This window comes from Canis aureus, chromosome 3 (genome assembly GCF_053574225.1).
Source record: "Canis aureus isolate CA01 chromosome 3, VMU_Caureus_v.1.0, whole genome shotgun sequence".
NCBI classification, from domain to species: domain Eukaryota; kingdom Metazoa; phylum Chordata; class Mammalia; order Carnivora; family Canidae; genus Canis; species Canis aureus.
Genome location: NC_135613.1, coordinates 61,962,105 through 61,982,248, shown reverse-complemented (window position 1 = coordinate 61,982,248; position 20,144 = coordinate 61,962,105). Strand labels below are relative to the sequence as shown.

General features: G+C 40.1%; 1 long non-coding RNA gene across 4 annotated transcripts in view; it reads right to left on the bottom strand.

Annotated features, from left to right (window-relative positions):
* Positions 1 to 3,731, bottom strand: part of LOC144311169 (uncharacterized) — a 56,471-nt gene extending 52,740 nt beyond the window's left edge. For 2 of the 4 annotated variants that reach the window (XR_013376751.1, XR_013376750.1), the window contains exons 1-2: positions 3,554 to 3,729; positions 3,238 to 3,351 (exon numbers count right to left, since the gene is read on the bottom strand). This is a non-coding gene — a long non-coding RNA (uncharacterized LOC144311169). Of the gene's footprint in view, positions 1 to 3,237; positions 3,352 to 3,553 lie in introns of all 4 variants that reach the window. The other 2 variants (XR_013376753.1, XR_013376752.1) reach the window with 2 other exon arrangements.
* Positions 3,732 to 20,144: the final 16,413 nt, after the last annotated feature.

Sequence of the window (20,144 nt, the reverse complement as noted above, 5' to 3'; positions counted from 1 at the left end):
TTTATCAATTATACCTCAGTAAAGAAATTTAAACACCTAATAGAAATTAGCACTACTGAACTATATCCTTTAAAATGATTAAGGTAGGTGCACCAGGGGGTTCAGATGGTTGGTTAAGTGGCTGCCGTCTGTTCAGGTCATGATCCTGAGGACTTGGGATGGAGCCCCATATCAGGCTCCTTGCCCAATGGAGAGCCTGCTTCTCCCTCTGCCTCTCCGTCTCATTTGTTTTTTCTCTTTCTTTTTCTCTCTCTCTCGTGTGGCATGCGCGTGAGCCCAAATAAATAAATAAAATCTCTAAAAAAATAAATGAAGTTATTAAGATGGTAAAAAAAATAGATCTATGGAGTAAAGCATTTAAAAATTTTAAGTTACCATAAGACTTTACACTTGTATGGCATTTTCTGCATTTTGAAACCCTATGACATCCCTTATCTCAATTAATGTTTGTGTAAACCCGCAACCCCATAAGAATGCATTATTTTGCATTAAGGGAACCTGTTTTACAGGTGACTATGTGTGCTCAGGAGATTGACTCACCTAATGTATTAGTGACTGGAATATTGAGGTCTAAAAGTCTGATCTTATTTCTCTTTGTGTATTTTGTTTTCTAATATTTCAGGAAGAGAAAGTTAAGTGGAATTGGGCTTTCCAGATTATTCTAATGTGGTTGGCAGCTCTGACTGAGAGCTACTTTTCATAAAGTCTTGAGAATTGAGAGCTCCTGTGGAGTGAGCTATTTCCTAACAATCTGAAATTCATACTAGTCTTTTGCAGCATTGCACAGAGACCTAGAAAGACACACTGTCACTCACAAGAAAGAAAACTCTGTGGTTGTCTCACTGGGAAACATTCACTTTATGTCATAGCCAATGCCTGCTCTATCATCTCATTTAAATCTCTACAAGGACATCAGTATTTCCTGTTTTCAAGAGTCTATGCCCTTGCACTTGAGGAAGAGAAAAGAAACAAGCTTATTTTGCATCTGCGATTTATAACAATGCAATGTAGTTTTATTGGTGTTTTTTTTTAAGAAGTATGTGTGTGGGTCTGCCTTTCCTATCTGTATTCTTCAAGGCAGCACAAAGCTATATGCATATGAAAACGATACTGCTTATGAATCATCTATATTCTTAATCACTTCTGTTAATGCATTTGTGTACAGATGGTAGTCATTAGCCCTACATATGATTTATATAAACAGTATTTAAACAAGAAAAATCAATACCAGAAAAAGAAACCTTTCTACATGTGTAATGAAAAAAAACAAAAAAACAAGAAAACAAAACCCAGTAATCTTCCATTTGGTGTCCCATCTCTCCTGATATCTCTCTACAAGATACGTATGCTTTCCTTCATCATTTCAACTGTTTAACATATTACATATTAATCTTGAAAATTCCATTACCATCCTTTATTACAGATTAAAGGGATCTTTCAAATACTACTTGAATATACATGAGTAAGAGACATGACCTTTGTCCAGCTGCTATTAGCGTGCTACATACACATTTTGTTTTATTTTTTGGCAGTATAAAAATACACTATATTCAATATTAAAACAATCATAAGTCTCCCCTTTTCCACTTTGTAGGCATGTAAAGCCATACTCTCTTTTTTTTCTACAACAGTGGTATCAAAATGTGACATCTTTTCTCTGAGAAGTCATGGGAGCCAAAAATAGCGTGAACACAGTTTAGAAAAATACCATGCCACAGAGAGCCTCTCGTTCTAGCATCCAAACTATATAACAGGATGCTGCCTGTTTACCTCAGGCCAAAATTGTCATTTGCACCAAACGGGGCCTCCACATTTCCTCCGGCTAGTAGTCTATCATACATGTACTAGGGGCTTCTCTGAGCACTAGTGTTCATATTTACTCTACACTGAATTGGATTTTTGCCATCTATTAGGGGATTAGATGCACTACATCTCCTTACTTTTGTCTTTGTTGCCCAGTCATTCTAATCTGAACTGAAATAACTCAGCACTGGCATGTGTGGAGTTCACTTTGCAATTAGATACAAATATTGATATGAGAAATTTAATGCCAGGTCACAAATTAATAAATTCAAAGGAATTCAAGGTCAATAAGAGATTCATATCTACATTAACTGCATTGTCCTTTGGAACTAAAGCAGCTTCACATTTATTTTTGCTGCTAAAACTGTACCTATAGGCTTGCTGATCACACGGTGGCTGGAGAAAGTTGGACGAGGCAGCATGCACTTGGCAAAGTGGAGCCTTCCAGGCCCTCACCCTCAACTTCCTTTAGCAGACACGCTCAGGGTAAGTACTGGGGATGGCACACAGCAGCCAGGCCATGGCTAAGACCAGAATTCCCATTCCAGACTCTCTTCTTCAAAAGGAAACGGTTTAATTGAGTCCAAATGAAGACCATTTCTTCAAGTGTAAAATGTGAATTCAAATTCAAAGAACTTGCTCACCTTTAGAGTCTGTTTTTATGATTATCTCCAGAATGATTAAAAGTAAATTGTGGTGGATTATAATTAATCAATAGCCATCTACAACTCTTAATCGTCCTCTTTAACAGGGCTGAGTGACTCGTGCAAAGGCATTTGTTTTCCAGGAGAAGGAAGAGTGGAAGAATTTGAAAACTCCTCCGTCTCCCCACCAGGTATAGTTTCTCAAACCTGACTTATAAACCGAGATATAGGATGAGATTTCACGTGGGGCTAATTAAGGTCTTTGGTAGGACATGGGCTAACTACTATTTCTGAGATTTTATTTTATTTTATTTTTTAAAATATTTTATTTATTTATTCATGAGAGACACAGAGAGAGAGAAAGAGAGAGGCAGAGGCAGATGGAGAAGCAGGCTCCATGCAGGGAGGCCGACGTGGGACTCGATCCCTGATCTCCAGGATCAGGGCTGAAGGTGGCGCTAAACCGCTGAGCCACCCAGGCTGCCCTATTCCTGAGATTTTAATAAAGTAAGAGACCTACCTAAATGCTGGACTTATTGACATTTAATAACCAAATGACTAGAAGGTGATTTTTCCTGGGGAGGTAAACGCTACTATTGAATGAATGTGGATACAGACAGGCCCCTGTTCTAAATGTTCTATTGGGATTAACTCATTGATCTCCAAAACAATCTAGTAAGATGGATGCTATTATTGGTCTCATTTTTCATATGTTAGAAGTGTGGCCCAGAAAGGTAAATTCCCCAGAATTTCATAATGAGGGAGCCGGGCATTACCTACAGGTTCATACCTTGAGTGGAACCCTAGCATCTCAAAGGCAGCCTGATGTCCTTTCTAGGGCCCAGCATCTGGTGGAAAGTGCAGATCACTTCAGTGAATGCACAGTTTTATTCCTCGCTGCTGCCTGTAGTATAGAACAGAAAGAAACTTGCCTGGAGGCTTTCTTCCAGAGACAGTAGAAGTTTCTCACCCGTAAAGAGTCACTTGTAAACTACTGGCTGTGAGGATGAGAAAACATGAATTTTAGCTTCTGCCACGAACCATAAAGGATAATCCAAGAGCCAAAGTTGTGAGAAAAATGACCTTGAGCATCAGCAGTAACCAACCTTTATCTTCATTCTGGAACGTGTCAAGCTGTTTGTCTAATTGTCCTTCACACTTTCTACTACTTTCCTCCTCTTCCATGGGAGCTCAACTGTCTGTGTTCTCTGGAGGGAAAAATCAAACTGTAAGAGCAGCCAGGACAGCAGCCCCCAGACCTGCCCATGGACTTCCTGGAAGTGCTGACTCATTTAGAGTGCACTCCCAGACACGCAGCAGGGTCACCGCTTCACGGGTCCTGGCAGCAGCTGACTTCCTCCTCTTTTTTTTTATTTCTTTTTTGACTTCCTCTTCTTAACTCATCTCAAGTGCCCACCATCTGAATCATACCCGAGGATCCACAATGAAGTTCTACTCTGTTGGAAAGTATACTTATCGGGCACTAACTGAGAGAGATACAGATGTGAATAAGTAAAAACAGGTCCTTGATAAACATATAGCATGGGGTCTTACCTGCAGCCTGCCACGGGAGCTGTGCCCTACTACTCAGAGGCCATGACACCAGCAACTACAACCATATCATAGCACCTGCTAACTATTAAGTGTTCTCTGTATACCTGACATTATGATAAACACTTTGCCAACTTGATCTTAATGAATCTTTGTAATTGCCTAATAAAAAAAAAAGCTGCATTAATCTTATTTTATTAATGAAGAAACTTGGAAACACAAAACTTGGTAATTTTGCCAAGATCACACAGCCCAAACTCCTAGCTACTAAGGACAATGAAGACAAGGACGGGGAAGGGGAGATCTTTCTTTAATCTTATAATAACCTGGAAATCACAACTGTGTTCTTAAACTAGTTCTTGCTCTGGGAATTACAAAGGGTTGGTGTAGAGGAGTAGGGGTTCTTGAGCCTTGACAATTGGAGCAGGAGTGAACCACACAGCACAATGAAAATGTGTCTGCAAGCCCAAGTGGAATGAATACCCTCTCTAACTCTCTGGACACTTAGAAGCATGAGAGGAGCCAAGGATGGAGATATTCTTTCTGGGGTAGCTAACATGTTAGCTCCTTTGGAATGCCTTCAGTTATGTTTTTGTACTAGAAGACTTTTTGTGATTATTTTTAAAATTTAGGTCATAAAGCAAATTTGCAGTGAACTGCCCTATGACCTCTGCCTGTTGCTTCTTTCTTTAGCATCCTTGAGTTTGCTGGGGTTTTGAGTGGGATGGTTGTTGAGCCCATGGTCTCACCATGCAGCCTGGATCAGCATATATGCAGGGAAAAAAAATGTTCAGCTCTGCTAAGCAGTGGCGTAGTTTGGGCTGTGTTTATCTTCTTATGCAGGAATCAGGTGAGTCTGTACTTACCTACGAGGATGGGAATCACTCTTGGAAATTTGAGATAAATGGCATCGTGGCCTTGACTTGCCTTCAGTGGCGCCTCGGCAGCTACCTAATGTCTTCATCCCACTCCTTGCTCTTCAGGCTCCTAATGAGGCCTCATTTTATCAAGGTTCCATGTGCTCTTCTTCATATAACATACATGGAAAATAGTTGTTCATTCTTGAAGCAAATTAATTAATCAAGTTTTGAGAAGATGGAATTCAGAAAGCAACATGACTATCATATGGAAGCAGTCATGTGGTTCATTAGGAAATGAGGGAATCATGTCACTTTACTGAATCTTTTTTTTTTTTTTTTTTTTGGTGTTCCCATTATGTCACTGTAATACAGTGAAAAACCAAACATCACCTTAAAAAACTAATTTTTAAAATACGTATACACAGTTAGCTATTATTTTCTATCAACTGTGGCTCACAATTTCTCAAATTTCCCAGTATTCACTGGAAATGCGACTGTGGAATTTTAGTAGATTTACTAGATGAAGCATTTTATTAGTTAAAAATGTTTTCTAGAATCCAGGGCAGATGTAATTTTAGGTTTGAAATGAGAATGATGCTGAAGACAGCATTCTTCCTCCTTGACCTTCTTCTCAAAACACATTGCTTCAGGGCTTTGCAGAAGAAAATGTGAAAGAAAAAATGATGTGTCAATTTCCACAAGACAAGCAAGGATATTAAATGTAGCCTGATTTGACTGATAAATCATTCTTGTACTCTTATCAAAATGCATCTTGCTTATTATAATTCTTAGACTTTTCTCTAAGCCATTTCCTAAGCCTACTTCTTAAAATGTATGATCTGAAATGTTGAAATCTCCAACCAGACCATCAAAAACATACATTTATAATAAATAAGTTGGGGCATCCCAGGTGGCTCAGCGGTTTAGCTCCGCCTTCAGTCCAGGGTGTGATCCTGGAGTCCTGGGATGGAGTCCCACGTCAGGCTTCCTGTGTGGAGCCTGTTTCTCCCTCTGCCTGTGTCTCTGCCTCTCTCTCTCTCTCTCTGTCTTTCATGAATAAATAAATAAAATATAAAATATAAAATAAAATAAAATAAAATAGTCTAAAGCATTAAATTAAGACATTAGTACCCCATGGTATGTTAAACTATTCCTTAGATCTTCCCATTGTTTTTGGTGAAAGGTCACATAACAGAACTTGATTATGGTGGCAGATAAGCATTGGAACAACACAATGAAAAGCAGTGAGATGAACAGTTAAGACATCCTGTATTTGCATGTCTATATAAACAGACTGTAAATTTGCTAAATCACAGAAATGACCTCAAGTTGAGGTCAGAGAATATTATATTCTAACACCATGATACACAGGAAAACATTATTAGAAACTGCCAAGATTAAACTTTTTAAATTGTATTATCTATAGTTTTCCTGTGAACTAGAATTCAAAGGAATAGTGTTTCCAAATTGCCATTTTTAAGGACTTACTTTGTTGCCTAAACTTGTTATTTCTCAGATAGATTATTTGCAATAGAAATTCACTGTTAACCCAGAAAGGGACCATAAACACATACCTATAACACTGGACACAAGTAAGCCTGGCCAATGAGGTCATGATCACATCTCTCCTACTTGAGAATCAGCATCCTTAACTGTGGACTCTGTGTGTCAGCTTGTCTTCCTTCAAACCAGTGATGCCTCTACATTGATTTAAGCTGTAATTCATGCAAAATAATCACTTTCCTGACTTCTCAACTAATTTTTTCTTGATCTCCAAGATCCAGAAAAATAAAATACAAATTTCCTCAAACATACAGGCAAAGAAGTCTATATGGAAACACTAGAAGTCAATTTAAAAAGATATAATATAAGATTATGGGTTTTGCTATTATTTAGTTTTTAATGGATATTACATCATCTTTTCAATAGTAATATTGAAATATCTCCATCCTTGGCTCCTCTTATGCTTCTAAGTGTCCAGAGAGTTAGAGAGGGTATTCATTCCACTTGGGCTTGCAGACACATTTTCATTGTGCTGTGTGGTTCACTCCTGCTCCAATTGTCAAACAATCCTTCCAGCTACTGTTGTCCTTCACAAATAAAACCTATTTATCTTTTAAGAACTGTCTTAAAGTCCATGTTTGTGAAGATTTTATTTACTGCCTGCCCAAAGCTGTAGTGATTTTCTACTCTAAATCTATATTCTTTTGTGAATTTTATCCTTAAATGTTGAAAAAAAAAAAAAGTCATTTGCATTGTGCCCACCATGACTTACCAAATAGTAGGAAGCTAAATTAATTTCTACTGTGTTTACAGCATTTACTACAGTATCTAATAAAAGTTTACCCTAATAGCTCAATAAAAATCGGTTGATAGAATTTGAGCCTCTGAGAGGCCGTTTTCTTTTTAATTCGCAGTCTTTTTAAAGATTTTACATAATTTTAACAAAAACAGGCAAAAATATGGATGCTGCTTATTGAATTAGAATCTCAAGATACGTGTTTGTCCATCCTCCTCATCATTTTCCTTCTAATATGTAAGTCATACCAAAGTTTTCTTAAATGTGCTCTTTTTCCCCAAAATCTGTATGCCTCCACATTTACACTGGATACTTTGAAAAAAGGCCCTCCATTCTCAGTTCTTATAATTTTGTAAAAATTTAAAAGTATCTGGGTTGTCTTTACATTAAAGTAAAATATAAATTTTATGATGTAGGGCCATTCAGAAATGACAGCCATTTAGTTGTTTGTAAGCTCTGTCAGTGTACAAGGAGCTGGCTCACACTGTATCTCAATGAGTTATGTAGGCTTCACTTTTATTATGTATGATTGACTGCGGAGCTTAATATTGAATAAAATAGCTGCCACAGCTGCTCAAAATGGGTATAAATCAAGAATTTCACTCTAGGTGGCATGTTGCAGTGTGAGAACCTAATTTACACTGGAAGGCAGTGTGTCCTTGTGGAGAAAGATCTGCCCCAGGTAAAAAGTGGAAACAACACAAATGGATCTATACAATAGCTCTTGCCATAAGCATTTTCCTCCCATCTTTAGCATCAAGGCCCATCAGAGTTTAAAATGAGTGAGTTGTCAATTTATGTTCCCTAAAATAATTACTCTTTCTCAAACACAATCACTAAAAAGAGAGAGAGAGAGAGAGAGAACAAAAACAAAAAACACCCAAGGCCATAATGACCAGAGTTGTTTGTTTTGTTTTGCTTTAACAACTTTAATGCAAATAATTTGCATATATAAAATTCACCTCTGGTGAGTGTACAACATAATTTTATAGGGAGAGCTAGAAGACCATTTGGTGGGAGAAAGATCTTGGAGCAAAAACTCAAGATAATGCCCTTCAAACGGCATCCCCAACAGATCTCCCTGAGCTGCTCACAGATGAAGCTTTCCACTGCATATTTGCTAAACCATACACCTTCATTCAGATTTTTAAAACTTTCACAGGCAGAGGGAGAAGCAGGCTTCTCGCAGGGAGCCCAATGTGGGACTCGATCCCAGGACCCCAGGATCACACGTTGGGCCGAAGGCGGATGCTCAACCGCTGAGCCACCTAGGTACCCCAATTTTTAAAACATTCTGTAACTAAATAGCTACTGGAGTAGTTACACTATTTTCTTCACATTGTTGTTAGAAACAAATCACTTAATCATATGGAGATTCTTTAAAGAATAGTGCCACCCAAACGTATCCTGATAACAAATAACACGTTTACATGTTTTCTGCAAGACAGCAGATAAACTAAAAACCTCTGCAAACACAGGAAATATAGCATCTCATGTAAAACTTTCAGAACCAGGTGAAGAGGAGATGGGAGGAGTGTATGCTTCTGAGAATGAAACAGGGCTACTAAGCAGGACAAGTTTCAATGCACAGGCTCAGATACATAAACTCTCTATGAAACACCTCAAAACAGCACTGTTCTCCATCTGTGAGCTCAGCCTGCCCTTCTCTCCAGCCAGGCAGCAGGGGCTCTCCTGGCTGACAGAAACACTCATTTCCGGAGGTTCATTGTTGGAAAGTTTGCTCCAAGTACAGCGGGATAGGGAGCTGTCACCAAATCTGTGATCCCCGTGGAGACATAGGGAGTCTACTCTGCACGTGGTGTTCAAAAGCCACCCCAATTCTGAGAAATTGAAACAGAAATTAAGAAGGCAGAGTTTAAGATTCAGTAATTTGAACTTCCCCTCTTGACTCCATCTAGTGAGTCCTACGGAAATGATTCAACATTTTCCAACTTACAAATACCTTCAGACATACCCATATGATTTTAAACATGAGCTTTCTGTCTTCAAAACAAATGAAAGAAAAATTTATCATCCTATATAAACTGACAATAACCTGTTTATAAATCTCACCACTGGAATACTTCAAGGAAGGAAAGAACAGGAATGTTTAAGGACCAAACAGCCAAGAGTCTGAGGAAACTACTTACTTAGTGAAAATTACTTGTATCTGCTGATAGCATGGCAAACAAAGCTGAGAAATCCTGAGGCCTCATCTCTGGAAGTTGACTCCCACACGCTAAGTAGGAGACAGGCACACATGCATAAGCAAGCCTCCCTTTCCTTCAGTGATCTGTGAGATGAAGTCTTTTCTGATGTTCTTAAGCAAAGTTAAGTGGGTCTTCCTTTGTTGATTATGCCTTTGCTTGTACCCTTACAAAGGTTTTTTGCCACACTAAGATAATTAATAGATATTAACATCAGACCAAGATATCTATTTTATGATTTAACGTGCTAACAAATCTAGAGGCTTGCAAGGTGTCATAAGTGAAAATCTATATAGTTCCCATCAGAATTTCTGAAAGGAATCCCCAAATATATTCAGTTCTATAATACTGCTCATGCATGAAAACAAAGTACTAATCAAAATAGACCTACATCTACTGAATGGTAAAATTCAGGAACATTGTAACAGAAAATTCTACTAGGGATTAGGTAGAATGTCAAAGACTGATGAATCATTCATAAAGAGTGAGGAAAAACACACATTAAAATACAGCTATATTTGAGTTTCATGCTCCTATGTTATGCTGTCCAAAATATGATCACTGGGACACTTGGGTGGCTCAGCGGTTGAGCATCTGCCTTCAGCTCAGGGCGTGATCCTGGAGTCCCAGGATCGAGTCCCACATCCGGCTCCCTGCATGGAGCCTGTTTCTCCCTCTGCCTGTCTCTCTCTCTCTCTTTCTCTCTTCTCTCTATCATGAATAAATAAATAAAATCTTTAAAAAAATTATGACCACCTTCAGCCTATAATTTAAAAATGATTGCTATCCAGTGTGTCTGTATAGTATTAGATAGCTGTAAGCCTTTGAAATCATGTGTTTTATAAGTTAGTGTTCTAGTTTCCCTAAGAACATGTATTTGAAAGTGTTAACTCATGGTTTCTTTCTTTTTGATTAATTTTTATTTTGAGAAACTGGTCTCTAAAGTAAAGAATTATTCACTGTACATTTTATTTATTTGTTTTTCTTTTGTGAGTGTTGGATATACAGGAAATAGGTTTCTTTCCAGGTCCTGGCTATGGACTCAAGAACTCTGGAGAGACATTTCAGAAATACTGTAATAGCTTAAAAGGATGCAGGATCATTGACCATCATCATTTCTGCATGGTAGACCTTTAAACATTTTAGTCTGACCTCAAGACACTACATAGAAACCATTTTTTATATAGTTTTAAGCAAGATTTAAATACAATCTTTTCTTTCTTGTTTTTAATAAGAAACACTATAAAATTTAAGAACAAAATAAAGCATTTCCTTCTTTTAAAATGTCTCAATAAAATATTTTTTTGTGATTATTAGGTGACATCTTATGCTAATACTATTCCATAGATATTACTGCCCAAACTCATAAAGGGTCATATGAGAGCACAAATTATTTGGAAAGAACTTAGCTCCATCTCTTGAATCACAAACTCTCCTTGGGATCACTGTTGGGTAGTTAATACAGTAATAACCTTTCTCTATAAAGATCTATGATAATTAGATAGTAGGCAGACTGCACTAAAATAACCATGGTAGCATTAAAGCACTACCAAGTTTCTCTAAAACAAATGAACTATTTTGTAGCTAACAAAATGATAATAGCCAGACATTTTTGCGTGCTATTTAAGTACTTTTCTAAGAGCTGTACATGTATCAAATCAATGAATATTCACAATGATTCCATTGTGGGACCCAGGAAATTTAACAAAAATTCCCTACCCCTGGACAAGCAGAGCAGGACTAACTCCATTTTGTGCTACACCTGCCACCTCCTGTATCACCCCCACGTGACCTGCTTCTTGCTTAAGGCGCTGCCCCACCCTAGTCAACCGCTGGGCACATCCGAATGGGAAATCGGCTCATAACAATGTAACTCTGCCTTGTGCCCACCAAAACTGCGGGCCAATTCTGACCAAAGTAATAGGCCAGCTCAAGTGGATACTATAGGGTAAGGTGTAATTCAATCGGCCACCTGCGTGTGGACCGACATGACTGTGCAACTTTCTGCGTATGTTACAATCCCATTGGCCACTGGCCCCTAGAAAGCTGCCAAGCGTCTCAGCCCGGGCTCCCTCCGAGTTCCTGCTCTGCTGTGTGGGGTACACTTGGACCCACGCCCGGGCTTGGAAATAAACCCTCGTTTGCATCGGTGTAGGCTCGTTGGTGGTTTCTCGGATTCGCACGCAATCTTGGGCACAACACCATGAGATAAGTCGTAATGGTACCTACAATTTGTGGATGAAGAATTGAAGCACACAGGAATTATTAGCAGGTCTGAGTTTCCAAAGCTAGCATGAAAAAGTCCAGATTTGAATTTAGGCAGCATGACTCCAAGATTCCACTCTTAGCCACTCACTATGCCACCTGTAAAAAAATAAATCTCTTCGTGTTCTTCACTTAAACCACATCTTCAAATGAAAGTAATAGAAACATCACTATGGTGTGTGGCTCAGCACCACCTGTCTTAGGATGCAGAGACAATTCCAACTTTGAACATGAGACTTAAATAGGCAACCTGGTATATTCTTGTAGGGTTCTCAAAATGTATTTCAAAATGAAAGAGAATTAAGGCAAATTATTAAGAGAAACAAAGTAAATGAGGGAGTAAGATGAATAAGCAACTTTCAAAAATTTCTTTCCTCAAAAGTTCTTGATTAAACCTGTACATCAGGGAAACCCAAATGAGGACAGTCACTACACCAACACAGTTCTGTGTAACTTCTTAAAATAAGCTTCAATTTTTATCATTCCTACCTTTTCCATTCCCGCTTCCATTGAACTGCTTCAAAAGTATTGTAAACTTAGAATTTACAATACTATGTAGTTATTTGAATTATGAATTTATGATAAATATGTAATTTGCATAACAAATGTCATCTCTCTCAAATCTAGATTAGAAAATGCCAAATGACTTTTAAAATACATAAAAATATTTAAAAATACATCTGAGTATATTGTAAAAGGGTTTTCATTGGTTCTTGATACAGCTAAGGTATATTCTATATACATTGACATGGTATAAAAAGATTTTCGGCATGTTATAAAACTAAGCATAAATGACTTCCACATCTAGCCAATGTGGAACAACAGGGATTGGATTTGCCCTTCTGTCCAAAACAACCAAAAATAAAAACCATGAAAAAATACAAAACAACGGTTTTCATGATATTACATAGCAGGTAATAAAGAACAGATGTTTCTGAGAGAGGAGAAACGGACTAGGTGAATCCTAGAAAGCCCCAATCTTCTTTCTTTGGGGAGTGAGCTCAGGCTAGAGTGCAATGTTGAAAAATCTGAGTGGTGAGTTTAGTGTTCACCCTGAGCCAAGGAGAAAAAGCCCTGTGAAACAGGGAGGAAAAAGGATCTGGACTTTGAGGGGAGAGGACCAGAGAGGAGGCAGCTACAGATAGAGAGGAGCAAAGGGCAGGTGAGATAAAGAGAAAGGGAGAGAAATCTGGAGATGTGCAGCTTAGTACTGATTAGTTCATGCATGCAAGGTGACTACCAGAGACCAAGGGAAAAGCCTCCAAAAGAATTAGAGGGAGCAGTAAGGAGAACTCACACTGGCCCAGGAATGTAGTGCCTGTTCCAACAGCAAGAATGGAGACTCTTGTAATTCAAGAATGTACCTGGGTATACAGGTACAGAGTGAAATATGGGGATTACTCTGTAAATGCAATAAAATTAACTGAAGAGTAAAAGCAGAGCTCCTGCTTAAAAAATCTTTAAAAAGCAGTCCAAAAGGATCAAATAATTTTCATATGAATTAACTGTTCATGAATATATGGAGAAGTACCAAAATACCCAGCACCCAAGGAGATAAAAAAAAAGTAGTTGCTGGCATCCAGTACAGAATTACCAGGCATGAAAAGAAATAAAAAATACATGATGACAGTCAATTGGAACTAGCCTTGAGAAAAATACAGATAATAGAATTAATAGATAAAGACATCACCATAATTATTAAAGTTTATTCCGTATGTGAAGCTAAATTGCACACGATAAGCAGAGAAGTGGAAAGAGCTGAAATTCATATTTGCAGAGCTGAAAGTAATGCCTCAGGTAAAAAATAAACTGGATGGTATTAACAGTACCTTAAACATTACAGAAGTAAAGATCAGGGATAGAGTAATAGAGACATCCAAAACAAGACACAGAACATTAACAAAGATTCCGTGAGCCACGGGACAATTTCTAAAAGTCTGATGTATGTGTAATCTGAGGGCCGTAAGAGGAGGAAACAGAGAGACAAAAGGTAAATTTTCAAAGAATGATGTCAACTTTTTCCCAAATATGATAAAAAACTAGAAGCACAAAGATTTAAGAGTCTCAGTGAACCTCAAGCAGAAGGAAAAATTTTAAAAACGATATCAAGTCATATTATAACAACCGGCTTACCAAGGATGAGAAATTCTTAAAAACAGAGAGAAAGGCATAAGTACATTTAGGAGAAAAAAGACTAAAATGATACAGGACTTCTTGTTAGAAAACTGTGAGCCAGAGACAGAGGAGGAATCTCTTCAATGTAGTGAAACGAACAATTCGACCAAGCTAGAAAAGATCTCTGGCACAGGCAGGTGTAATCCTCCCTGCGCACACAGAAGCTCAAGCAAAGGTTCATGAGCACACCTGCAGGGGGAGACCTGGGGAGCATGGCCACAGGGCAAGGAGGGTAAGCACTGGCAAGTGGAAAAGACCGTCTTTATTACTAAAAACTTTAGGGGCGCCTTGGAGCTCCCTCATTAAGCGTGGGACTGGTTTCAGTTGAGGTCTTGCTCTCAGGTATTGGGATGCTCTCCCTCCCCTCCCCCCTCCCTGCCCCTGCATGCAGCCCGCCTCACTGCTCCCTCCCTACACGTCTGCAGGGCTTGGCCAGAGTCTGGGCCTCCTAACCTGAGGGCACACACGCTGCTAAAAGCCTTGCAAACCCAGCTAACTACTGGGCAGAAATAGTGCAGGAGAGTCAGGATGGAGGTTACACCTGCACATCCTGGGTCCTCGTGGGATGAGGGTGACCTGGGGCTGGGTGGCTGGGACTTGGAAGCAGCACCGGGAGTGCTGCAGGACTTCCGGGAACCCCAGTTCCCAGCAGGGCCCTCAGGGATCCGCACAGGTGATGGGGCTCAGTTCCACCAGGGTCCAGCACTCACCCCACGCAGTAGCGTGGAGGGGAGACCCTAGGGAGGAGGCCCTGAGCACCGATTCCTGGGGGTGGGGGTGGGGGTGGGGGCGGGAGGAGAGGCGGAATACATGGTGCTGAGGGTTCAAGGGTGCCTTCTGAGGGAAGCCTCTCTGCACACACAGGTTTTCCAAACCTGGAACAAGTGCAAGACCTGTAGGCACTGCTTCTACCTTTAAGAGGCTTCGCCAGGCTTGTTTCCAGAAAACGAAGTCCACCGATCAATAGATCAATGTATGGAGAGAGAAAAAGAAACGTTTTGAAGAACACAAGTCATGCAATGAACTGAGGTAGCCGGTCCCCCAGGGAGCGGTGGTGACAGCAGGTCCTCTGAGGGGAAGACCCTGCGCGATCCTGCCACCAGCCTGCAGGCCTCTGCCCTGTCAGCAACTGCCACCAACACCAAGTTTTCAGCTGCTGCCAGAGATACTGCGCGTAAGTTCACGGAGCGACTCCAGCCAGAAAGTGTCCACATGCTGCTGCCTCTGGGAATGCCCCAAAAGGCCAGGCGGTGCTGGGGACATCTAACCTAGAGACCAGCAAGGGGGGTGCCACTCCTGCTGTCACCCCAGTCAGATGGGTGGCCGAGGTAGCAGGACTCCAGCCTCCAGCAGGACACCAGGGTCTGACCTGTGCCCCCCACCCCCACCCCGCCCCCACCAGCTATGCCGGGAAAGCCAGAACAATGGGGTCAATCTAAAGAGCAGAATCGGGGGATCCCTGGGTGGCGCAGCGGTTTAGCGCCTGCCTTTGGCCCGGCCGGCGCGATCCTGGAGACCCGGGATCGAATCCCACATCGGGCTCCCTGCATGGAGCCTGCTCCTCCCTCTGCCTATGTCTCTGCCTCTCTCTCTCTCTCTGACTATCAAAAAAAAAAAAAAAAAAAATTAAAGAGGGGGTGGTTCAGCGGTTTAGCGCCGCCTTCAGCCCAGGGCACGATCCTGGAGACCCCGGATCGAGTCCCGCATCGGGCTCCCTGCATGGAGCCTGCTTCTCCCTCTGCCTGTGTCTCTGCCTCTCTCTGTGTGTCTCTCATGAATAAATAAATAAAATCTTTAAAATAAATAAATGAAGAGAAGAATCCTCTGAAGGAGCAAGTAAACAGAGTCAGCTTCCACAGGAGGACTTACAAACCACTTCTTCTCCAGACCAGGGGGGAGCAAAAACTAGCAGAGAAGAAAGCAAAGGTTTGGGAGTTTCAAGAGGCCTCACTGTGGCTGAAGATTAATGTTTTTAACATCCTGTGTTAGGTTTTTTCCAAAATGAACAGCGGAGAAATAAAAATTTAAAAAAACAAACAAACAAAAAAAAAAAAACAGCAGAGCCAGGCAGTAGGTTCGAGAGTACTTTAATGGGGGGTGCTCCCAGGTGAGGTTCCATGACCCGGAGAGGTGGCCCGAGTCAGGGAAGTCGCGCCGGGGTTGGGGGGTGTGGGGGGTTTTAGGCCTTATTGGTTCCAGGTCTGGATCCAGGTGGGTCCCTTGCCAAATTAGGCAAGGGAACCCCGTGTCCCTAGGTGAGGCTGGGGGTGGGGATAGTACAGACGATGGGGGGTGGTCCCTGGCTGGAAAGTCCTGCTGGATGGAAAGTTTTCGTTTCCCGTCTAGGCTTTGATTTACTGGAGAAGATGTGGTGGCCATGGCTGCTTTGGGGGGAAGATCAGCTATTTTGGGTCCCCCTGTCTCTCAGTCAGCCCAACATCCTGTAAATTTACTTTATTTTGAACCCTTTCCTTTAGGGTAAATATTTTCCTACTGTCTTCTCCAGTTTAGTCTTAAGACCTTTTTCTGCTCTTTGTTCATGATCTATGTCATGTTGGTGGGTTCTTTACATACTGTATCTCTGAAAACACATTATTAACCTTAAAGCTCATAAATGATTTATGAAAATGATTTTGACCTAAGTCTCTGTACAATTCAGTTTTCTAATGAGACTCATCCTACAGATTTTTGATGTAGATTTTTTTAATATGAAGTTCCCTCTGCTGATGCTAACATGAACAGAACGGCAATCTTCTTACAGACAAAAACATTTACTGATGGTAGGTGGTTCTCCCACAAGCTGTAGTAGAACATAGGCCAATAACAAGCTCTGAATAGGGCAAGGTGGGAAAAGCCGCCTTGCCCTCCTCTAGAGACTCACACAGTCCTAATGAAACAGGGAGCCATATGGGTTGGTAATAGCATCAATAGTCCACCTATGTGAAGGGCTTTGTTCAGAACACTTGATATGATTGCCATCTGTCACTCAATGTACTCTTAAAAACTCTATAGCTCACACAAATGTTGGAGAGGATGTGGAGAAAAGGGAACCCTCTTGCACTGTTGGTGGGAATGTGAACTGGTGCAGCCACTCTGGAAAACTGTGTGGAGGTTCCTCAAAAAGTTAAAAATAGACCTGCCCTATGACCCAGCAATTGCACTGTTGGGGATTTACCCCAAAGATACAGATGCAATGAAACGCCGAGACACCTGCCCCCGGATGTTTATAGCAGCAATGGCCACAATAGCCAAACTGTGGAAGGAGCCTCGGTGTCCATCGAAAGATGAATGGATAAAGAAGCTGTGGTCTATGTATACAATGGAATATTACTCAGCTATTAGAAATGACAAATACCCACCATTTGCTTCAACATGGATGGAACTGGAGGGTATTATGCTGAGTGAAGTAAGTCAATCGGAGAAGGACAAACATATGTTCTCATTCATTTGGGGAATATAAATAATAGTGAAAGGGAATAGAAGGAAGGGAGAAGAAATGTGTGGGAAATATCAGAAAGGGAGATAGAACGTAAAGACTGCTAACTCTGGGAAACGAACTAGGGGTGGTAGAAGGGGAGGAGGGCGGGGGGTGGGAGTGAATGGGTGACGGGCACTGGGGGTTATTCTGTATGTTGGTAAATTGAACACCAATAAAAAATAAATTTAAAAAAAACTCTATAGCTCATTCTGCCCCTGCTTATTTCAAAACATGTAGGGCCATACTGAAATCTGAAGATCGCTGTTTCAATATGCTCTGCCAAATGTACATCTTACTCACTTTATGGAAGAGACTAGAGTTGCTTTAGCATCATAGTTATGTTTGTCATACCTGGAGCTTCTGAGCTTCATACTAAGATTTTCATAAATGTTTTCTCATGATGATGGAGTCTTTGTAAATAAACTGGCTTCCAGGATTGAGTTGACCAGCTTATTATTTTTTTTATTGAAGTTTGTTTTGCCAACATATAGTATAACACCCAAGTGCTCATCCCATCAAGTGCCCTACCATAGAGGAAATGTCTAATATCAGTTGAAGATAAAATATGATCAAGTAAAGATATATGGTATAAACATTAAATTGACAAGTACAATAACACAAGAAGTTATAGCTAATAAACCAACAAAGGTGATAAAAGAAAACATATAGAATAATCCAATAATCCAAAAGAAGGCAGAAGGAAAAAATAAACTTAAAAAATAGAACATACAGGAAAGAGACAGTAAGATAGTATATTTAAATTCTATCATTAATATTTCTAAATATAAATTACTTAAATGCTCCAATTAAAAGGCAGGCAGGGATTGTAAATGCTTCACTGAGTAAGGCATTTTTAACTTAGTCTAAAAACAAAAATCAGTGGTTGTTAACAAAGTGTGTCTCTCTGGTGGGAGGTGCCATGCTTTGGCACTCTAGTAAGGCATGTCAGAGCATAAGTAGAGTGTTGATGGGTTGTGAAGCCCCAAAGTGAGGAGGGGAGTGCCGAAGGGGAGTTGAATGTAGGATGTTAGAGTCCAAGTGGGGTCAGTAAAGTTTCCATATATGAGCGTGACAGTGGTGGGACAGCGTGGGGTGTCACAGGCTAAGCATGGTTAAGGGGGCACGGTGGGTGCCTTGATATGTGGTGTTGACATGCAGCCAAAATGAGGAAGGCAACCAAATGGAGAGCTGTGGCACCACATAGGGCATCTGCACTGGAGTAGGCTAAGGATTGTGTTGATATAGCAACAGGATTAGTTAATAACATCTGAACTGGTCAATTAAATAAATGTATTCAGGCTAATGAAGGGCAGATTTCACATTGTTGGAGAAGAAAGAGAAAATTATAGAAAGGGAAAAAAGTAGCATGGATCCTATGGTGACTGAATTGAAGATTAGGTGAACATGTGGTTTTTAATGGATAAATGATATTGATAGATGGATATAGATATAGATGTAGCCCAGCTCTGTCATATAAGAGGTCTGGGAAAAACTACACCTTCATGGTAATAAGCAAATATAGTTTCCAGATTTTTTCCTTCTGAATGTCATTACTAAGTGAGCCAGAACTCTTTGGAGAAATGGCTGATCCTGGCCCTTGGAAAGAGAAAGCACAAATGATGAAACCTACACAATTTCTTATTCTAGACATCAAGGTGGTGTACAAAAGACCATAGAGACACTTTGCAGAAGGCTGGTCAATACCTTTATCAAGTGATCAAAGTTATTACCACAAGTAGTAAAACAAATTGAAATCATATGCCATCTTCTGTGCAATATAAAGATGAATATATACAGAACACATCAATAGTTTTGTGATATCCCTGCCAAAGATGACAACCTGATCATAGGAACTATTAGGGAAACCCAAATTGAGGAGCAGTCTACAGAATAAATGTCTTCCAATCCTCAAAAGTATTAAAAACCTAAGAGTCGAAGAAAGATTCAGGTAGTGTTCAGATTTTAGTTGAATAGAGAGAAGCTAACCAAATGCAGCGTGTGATTCGGGAGTGGAATTGTATGCGATAAAGGGCTTCAGTGGGACAACTGGTGAAAGTTATATGAAGTCTAAGAATTGCACGTATGAAGTATCAATGTTCTTTTGCTGACTTTGGTTGACACAAGGACACGTATCGCTGGTTGTATTGTGCATAAGGACATTAGAATAATACCCTTGCTTACAGGAAGTACTCTTGTGTTCAGTTCAAAGGAGACATCAGTTTAGCTGTTTATCTCAAATGCTTCAGCTCAAAAAATTATGTTTGTACTTTGTGTGCAACAATCTTGTATTTTTGAGAATTTTTTAAACAATGAAGGTTTAATAAAAAAATGATGTGCTAAGTTTTTACATATGTAAAAACAAAACTTTCTTGAGATTCTGAAAACTAAAAAGGTAAAAAATAAAATAGGGATCATTTGAGGAAAATATTAGTATGTCAGTAGGATTTATATAGGGTAATATAAACATAAGATTTAATATAAGCAAGGCAGTATAGTATGAGGCATTTGAGGCACTGGGGGTGTCAGAGTCAGGGCTGACAAGGTTTCAGAAATCAGGAAGTTTAGAGAGCACCAGATACCACACTCTATAATATCAGTTGTCTATAGAACTCAAGTGGGCAATTGGTACAAGGATGTTCATATGCCTTTGGTCATCCTGCCTACCTGTAGCCTGATGGATGTGCCTATTACGATAGTGCAGCAGAAGCAACAGTAGTTTTTCTTTCTGCTCCATCTCACAAATTTTGTGTGAATGTTTCACATTGCTATTTCAAACCCAATAACATGCTGTGAGGGATTCTGGGAAATACAGTTCCCAGGCTTTCAACCCCTGATACTCAGAGTCCGTAGAAGGGAAAAGAT